This window comes from Lutra lutra, chromosome 3, assembly GCF_902655055.1.
Source record: "Lutra lutra chromosome 3, mLutLut1.2, whole genome shotgun sequence".
NCBI lineage: Eukaryota > Metazoa > Chordata > Mammalia > Carnivora > Mustelidae > Lutra > Lutra lutra.
Window position 1 is genome coordinate 27,987,380 of NC_062280.1, and position 8,046 is coordinate 27,995,425.

Sequence of the window (8,046 nt, forward strand, 5' to 3'; positions counted from 1 at the left end):
AGGGAGGAGAGAAAGAAAGAGAGTCTGTGAGGGTCCATGATCAGCTGTAAATTTCTCAACTGCTCTGTTCTAATTCTCCCAGTTTTGAAATCCCACCCTTAAAACCCTAATGTTAGATAAAGAGATAAAATATTATCTGGAGGGGCGCCTGGGTGGCTCAGTTGGTTAAGCGACTGCCTTCAGCTCAGGTCATGATCCTGGAGTCCCGGGATCGAGTCCCACATCGGGCTCCCAGCTCCACGGGGAGTCTGCTTCTCCCTCTGACCTTCTCCTCACTCATGTTCTCTCTCACTGTCTCTCTCTCTCAAATAAAATAATTAAAAAAAAAAAAAGCAAAATGTCTAAAAAAATATATATATTATCTGGACCATGCTCTGTTGACAGTCTGCCCTGGGCTTATTTTAGCCACGACAAGAAACTTTAGTGTGTGTATGCCTGTGTGCATGCGTGTGTGTGTCTGTGCATTTTAAGAGTGAAACATCCATGTTCTATGGTGCCATTTCATAATGGACAGTGTGTAAAAGGGAAGGAATTTGGAGGAACCAGGCTCCTTCCAGTTGGACATCAACTTGACCGTTGTTTTCAGCTCACTTTTATCTGGCAGAGTTTCTGTTTGCTTTTAAATGTCAGAAAAGGTTAAGAAGACTTTGAAATCTGCAAGACATTTCCTAGACTTTGGGGGTGGGGGGGATGCCCACTTTACAATGGCATAAATCAGTTACCCCTCTCCACTTTTGAAATTACATTTTAGAAGGGACATATCTGAGGAACCAAATCAAAGACAGAATGATTAAAGTAGATGTTCATTTGTGGGCCTGAAGGAGTGAACCTAGAACTATTTAGATGTTCTATTTCTCTCTGTCTTTCTCATCTGTCCTGACTCACATTTTTCCAAATCATGCAGATTCAAGAGAAAATATCCTGACTCGGAGGCTCTAACATAACCTTTCCTTGGCCCTAACTCTGAACTTTGCTGCAGTAAAATGTGTCTCAAAGCCCTAAGTGACCACGGAGCCTCCTCTAAGCCTAGAATGGGCTCCAGTTAGCATCATAGGTGTTTAATAAAGACGCAAGGACTGAAACACTACTAGCTCTGCCAAGTTTCAGTAGTCTTTCCTGTGCAATGGGTGGCAACTTGCAGACCACCACCAGGGAACAGAGGAAACATACCCTTTGGGGAGTTAACTACTAAATTTATGGTTTCAGGTGCTATTCTGATGTGCTTATGCTTAATCCTGTCAAGAATCCTTCACTTTCCCCAAGGCAGGGACTAACTTCAGGGCTCACAGAGGACTGAAGCCCATTGGACCCGAGAACATCTGTCCATATGGGTGTTTGCAGCGATATCTTTTGTGTACCTGGTCACCGAGGGCCATCAGTCCAAGAAGATTGCTACTGAGCTGTCCTGTGCTCCCACCACCTTCTAGTTCAGGCCCAGAGACTCCTTGTGCTGCCATATGTAGATATAGATCCCATTCTGCTGCCTGTGGGCCTATACTGAGCCCTACAAACATGAGTATGGCATTTTCTGCTGAGACTCATAGCAAAGACATTCCCAACCTGAAGTTCTGTCTCAGAAGGAGGACCTCTCCTTCTGGCACCCACCAAAGGCCAAAACCTCAAGACTTTCCTGCCCACTGCCTTCTCTACTTCTGCCTGGGAGGATGTTTTCCAATGGTGGTTCTCCCAGGCATTTTGTACTATGTTTTGAGTCTTCTCCTCTCCATTTCCTTAAGGTCACAGGCTTGTAACTCTATATGGTGATGGACGGTAAGTAGACACTGTGGTGATCATTTTGTAGTGTAAATAAATATTGAATCATTATGTTGTACACCTAAAACTAGTATAATGTTATGTGCCAATTATACCTCAATACTAAAAAAGACTAAAGCCAAAGATAGCATTTGTTTCTAATCTATGACATGATGTTAGCCTTACCTTACCCTGAGAACATTCCACCAGGTTGAAAACGGTATGTGTATGTGCATGTGTTTGCACATGTGCACATGCATGCACATACACACATAAGTGCCTGGGGGGTGGATGGAGTAAATATCAGAAGTTAAAAGTCAGTTAATATTTTAGAACTCTTCTCCTATGTTTACAAATATTCAAAAAAGAGATGATGAACTTTTAATACTCCTAGCATTGACGGAATAATTTTAGAAAATTGTCATTTTTAGTTCTTAGGAAACAATTATGTAATTCATCTGAGTGGTATACATGCTTTGTTTCTCTGAAATTGCCCATGTGGAGTGATAATATATACATGTGTTCAGTGACCTGGAGTTGGAACAGAGTTGAAAGAGACCTCTGACTTCCTCACACAAGCCCCAAGAGGACAGCATTAAAGACATGCGTCCAAAAGTAACCTCAGGAGGACTGCCCACAGGACTTCTCAGCCCTATTCTGCAGAGGTCAGTCCACATCACCATCCCAGGAGTAGGAGGTCGTGTGCTCAGGCTGGGTGGTCAACATGGACAGCAGGAAGAGGGTGTGGTGGTGCTATGACACCAAGGAGTCACCAGTTTTCCAAACATCGAGTCCAGCCCCAAAGCAATAGAGCTAATCTTGCAACTTGGCACCCTGAAAGGGTAAGGCACGAGTCAGAGTAGCCTCACAAAGCCATGAGGTGCCAATTTCCACCTCATCCTGGAGTCATAATTCTCCAGGCCTCGGATCACTCAGGCAAAGCTTTTCTGCCAACCCCGGGCCTCCTCCCACCTCCTTAATTCCAACACAACTCAGGGCTTCTGCCATAGCATGCCAGAGAGTAACCAACAGCCATGGGCTGAGGGCTGCAGCCAGATAATGTATATTTTACATCTCTGGGCAGAGCAAGGCTTTAAGTGTGTGAATATCATTTTTTAAAGCCAAGAAATTTCATAAACTACTGTCTTATGTTTGGTATCTATTGATTAAGAGTGCAACAGGACTCAAAACTATGTAAATTCAGCATTTCTTTGAAGATGAGTTGTATTTGTTTATCCCAATAGCATCTACTGTATTTAAAAACCGTAGTGCATAGATGTGCAAAGCTGACTATCTATTCAGTCTATGGCAATGTTTTATTCAAAATGCAGATCCCTGGACTCACGTCCCCATCCCCACCCCCAGAAACTTAAGTTCAATGGATTCGATAGTAGAGTCCTGACATCTGCATTTTAACCCCAAGTGTGTTTTTTAAATGGTGGTCAGCCACTGACCACTCTTGAAAAATACTGTCCCTGGGGACTTATTTAAATTATCTGTGGTGGCTTTTAATAATTTAGCTAAATATGGTTCTTGTTTTCAGCCTTTTAATACTTCATAATAGTTTTGCTCATCATCTATTCTTAATGTTTTCTGAGGTCTATGAAGGTAACCATGGGAAATACTGGTTTGCTGGCTTGGTCATCAGACCGTGGAGGTGCAGAAAATGGATTTATAGTGTTTTGTGAGTGTCCATGAAAGCACATGATTTCCAATATCTCTGTCTTTCACTATAAAAGCTTTGAGCCTACAAAGCCTGATCTCTAGCCCTGCAAAGAGAAATTGAAGGAGGTTTGTGTTACTTCTTATTGGCTTCATACCAGTTTTACAAGCTCAAGTTTGGCCAGAGCTATCCCCTTAATTGTGTGTCTTCCAAATCATACAATCCAGAGATCCGTAATTGGACAGTTGATGTAGTACTAGAAGTTTAGCTGCCCTTCTACAACAAACATGGGGATGACCATGGCGTCACTGTTCTTGGTCTGGGCATAGCACTTGACTCGTCCATCCAGGAGTCCAATTAGAGAATACGGATAGTTTCAGAATCCATTTTGTATAAAGGGAAGGAGATTTGCTCCTTTCAATAGTACCATGGAATTTCCGACCTGATTATTAAAAGCTCTGATGAGTCAAACCTAGGCTGGGTTCCTGGCTCTGCATAACTCCCACATTCCTTGAGTTTTAGATTCTTCCAGAATTCATCAAGTCTAAGTCATACACTGACATACTCTGGTTCCTATGTTATATTGGAGATCTGAGGAGCTTAGCAAGAATCTGCTTCCTTGGACCAAGCTTCCATTTAACTCAGAAAAATGGAGCTTTTAATTTATATTTCCCTTGACACACAGTGGTTTAGCTTACAGGGGTAAAGCGTCTCGGGAACTTGGACAAACTTAAGAGAACTAAATTTGGGGTTAGATAAAATTCAGCCTTCCCCCTTCAGCCAGGTTCTGCCATCTCTAGTTACTATAAACAATTACAATTTTGGAAGTGTTGGGAAACACACACACACACACACACACACACACGCACTGACAATCTGCCCCAAAGGAGAAGGGGATTATAAGACCATTTTGAGCCTCTGCTCTGCTCAGTGGTGATATGGTTATACGGGACAGCTTGAGCCCTAGACAAGCAAGGACATCTTGTTGCCATTCCACTGAACCCCTGGGATGAACAGTAAATGGTCCCAACATCTGTCATTTGTCTGGAAAGTCCTATTATGAATGCATAGTGAATCCATAGAATAGTAGGCAATGTCTCTAGCATCTCAATCTACTTCCTTTTCCCACCCTACAAGTGGGAAAGGTGGAGTTTAGCCTACTATGAAAGCATGTGGGAAATACCTACTTGGTGCTAGGAAATCTTATGTAATATAAGATCTGCCATCCAGAACATCAGCCCAAGAGCATCATTTCATGTTTCCTACACTTTCTATGAATGAGGAAATTACTATTCATTTTTTCCCAAAATAGATGAACCAAAGGAGGAGCACTGATTAGCCTTGACACAGCTTCAAATAGAGATATAACCATATGATGTTTTCTGTCATTCTGCAATACTGCAGTAACCATCATGTACCCAAACTTTCCAATTTGAAGAACCCCACTTCCATCCTGGAAAAGCCCTCAGACAGAAACCTTCAAGGACTCCCAAAGGTAAAGCAGGCAAAGATGAGAGTGTGCCTTTGTCACCTATGACGTTGATCAAATCTGTTTGACTGTCCTTGGTTCCCCATCTGCACAAAGAAGAAGTCAGAATAGACTGCTTCAAATGAGACAGTTTGCAGGTCTGGAAGCTCCCAGCCCTCATGACTCCCTTCCCTGCCTTGCTCTCCCTTTCTTCTCAGCTTCCCCATGCAGGGCCTCATATTCTCAGAGGAAAAGAATGAGAACAAACAGTCTACACTACATAGATAGAGTCTAGCTGTCATTTGAGTGACTGCCTCCTGAGTGAGAGTGGGATGTTTTTTACCTTTTAACAAGGACTCATGAGATTTCAGCATTGGTCCTACTGATAACAGAAGGGAAGGGGACAGGGAAGAGCAGACTGCCCAAATACCATTAGATCACTCCTCATGCCCCAGTGTTCTGTTTTCACGAATAACATGGTCCTAGAAAAGTCTATATCATAGAAGGGGGAAGAAGCCATAGTTCAGAACCATTAGAAGGTAAATAAGGAGAAAAAGACTAATGGGACTATGGCAAGAGAAGGATTTGAGCCAAAAGGCTCTGTTTAGAATATGCAGGGGAAAAGAGGGGAGAACAGAGATAACCAGGAATGGCAGGTATGTATCCAGCAGGTTACCAGTCCTGCAAAACTTGGCTACATGACCACACGTTCTCCTGCTGTCTCAAATTTCTTCTCAAGCAACCTCTAGGGACTGCCATCATTGGTCTGTTGGTGGGGAAGGTTGAGCCAACTTGCCTTCGATTAGGCTACACTTAGCAATATCAGACCCTGGCAGACAGAAGTCAGAAAGGAATAGTGTAGCAGCTCTGACATTTTGAAAACGATAGCATGAACAGCTACCTTGGTGCCCATGACCAGAACCATTGTCAGAGAGAGAAATGCATGAACTATGGTTCATCTCAAATTCCAAGAGGTCATTTGAGGCAAAAGCCATCTCAAAATCCCACCAGCTTTCCATCTAATCTCTCCTTGAGAACCTCCAATAGCAGGAAACTCATTAATTTGGGGTGTACTTCATTGTTAGACAACAAAAATGATTTCACTTGAGCTAAGGAAGAAGTTCCCTCTCTGTAACTTGGACCCAGAGAGCCCAGCTCAGTCTTGTGAGGCCACACAGGGGAAAAATATAACTCCCTTCTCTGTGCCAGTTCCTCCCATTCCTGCAAATATAACAAAGTGTAAACTGACATCTGCCAAGCCCATGTTCTTCAGGACTCTCCCACAATGAAATCTGAAGAACACCAGCCATTGTAGAAGCAGCAGAAGATCCTCCCATGAAACCATGAGACTCTCCCGTGCTCTTCCATATAGAATGATCCTACCTCAGCCCTTCCCCTCTCTACATATGTTCTCCTAGGGTTTTTCAGCAACTTCTGTCCCCCTTTAAGGCAAGTTTCCATTTTCATCTACATTTCATCTAGGTCAGAGAGAAACATAGAAATTTGGTCTCCAGAACTAGCTACAATGCAAGCGTGTAAGCTTTGATAGCTAGGGAACTGAGATTGCCTCTTGGTCTTTGGCTAAGATCAGTGTAGTATCTGTTCTTATCAGCTTAATAGCTAGGGAATTGGTTTTTAAAAATCCTATTTTTGAGTGTTTAGGTCAGATAGGAGAGCTGAAAGAGATATTCTGTTTACTAACTAGCTAAAGACCTACTGAGGACCCACAAAGTAAGCCCCAGAGCCTAAGACAGGCCCTGGACAAGGCCAACGTCCAGGAATATGGGAATGACAAGAAGAGGACCTGAGTGTAACCACAAGCGTCTCAACAATCAAGAATATAGAAAGTAGGGGAAAAGGAAGTTATCTTTCTGGTCATTCCCTTTATCTTCATGTGTACTTTTTTCCCAGCCTCTTGCCACTGCCTGCAACAGGGACTGGTGTATTTAGGTGCTCCATAAATGTACGTTAAATAAATGAATCTTTCATCAAAACCTCATGAATAGCTCGTTTTTTTATAATTTAGTCACTTACATGACCAACATTTATTAAGCACAAACAGTGATCTAGGCACTGTGTCGGACACTGAAGAGTTTATAAATAAATGGGACATGAGCTCAGAGCTAAAATCCTGGTAGGGTAGGTGAAATATTTACCCAAGCAGCAGTAAGCACATAAGGATGTGATCAAGATTAGATAGGGTAGATGCTAAAAATAGGGAAATGTTATAAAGGGGTTTAGCAGAAAGGCTTCATGGGAAAGGACTCACTTCAACTCATCTTACTCTGTTAAACTTGAAGCTTGATATCCCCTCCTCAATTACAAGAACTCAGTCTGATTATTCAAACTAAAATCTTAGACATGACTTTCCAGTCAGAGCTGGAGGGAGAATTTTTCCCATGGAGGGTCCTTGTTTCTGGCTCCTTCTTCACTTCCTGGCAAGACCTCAGTTGGCACTCCTCTGGACGACCCACCCTATTGTAAACTTCTCCCTGGCAGCTCACCTTCTCCCTGGGCTTGCAACTGGGAATCTCATACCTGGCTGCAGCCAAAAGATTTCAGGAAATGGTGCTTTGGAAACACATCTTTAAAATGAAAACAGATAAAGCAGCTGGCAGTGGAGCCAAGGAAAACTCTACTCTTTCTGAAAAGCAAGCAGTTTGTTGGCACTCAAAACCTACCTGCTCTAAGCCACCACCACATCCTCTAATAAATGCACTGGCACACACAAAGACACATGTACACACAGACACTCAGTGAGTGGACTGCAGAATATGTCCTTGAAAACCTGAGAAACTCCGATGCACTTTGGAGGGACTTGTGGCTGCTAGAGCCACTCCAACCCTTCAAAGCTCTAACCTACCAGGCCTGGGTCACACACTTCCTTCTGGAGAAAGCTTTATGACTTTTTCCTCCACAATGCAGACAATTTAAACCAAGTTGAGTGGAATTTTTGTAAGCATTTCTAAGTTAGATGCACTGTTTAGCAACTGTCACCTACAAACCCTGAGGACTGTGTTTCTAATGTAGTAAAAAGAAAAATAGAAGATGAGAGTAGAGACCATTTCATCTACTAGGGTGGCATTAGTAAGTTGACCCTTACTTTGTGGAAGGCAGCCACACCTTACCAGAAAATGCCATTTGAATAATCCCCTTGCATGGT

The 8,046-nt window shown here is 42.8% G+C and overlaps 1 pseudogene; it reads left to right on the forward strand.

The window, feature by feature from the left end:
• The first annotated feature begins 6,445 nt into the window (after window positions 1–6,445).
• Window positions 6,446–6,543, forward strand: LOC125096490 (uncharacterized; annotated as a pseudogene).
• The last annotated feature ends 1,503 nt before the right edge of the window (window positions 6,544–8,046 follow it).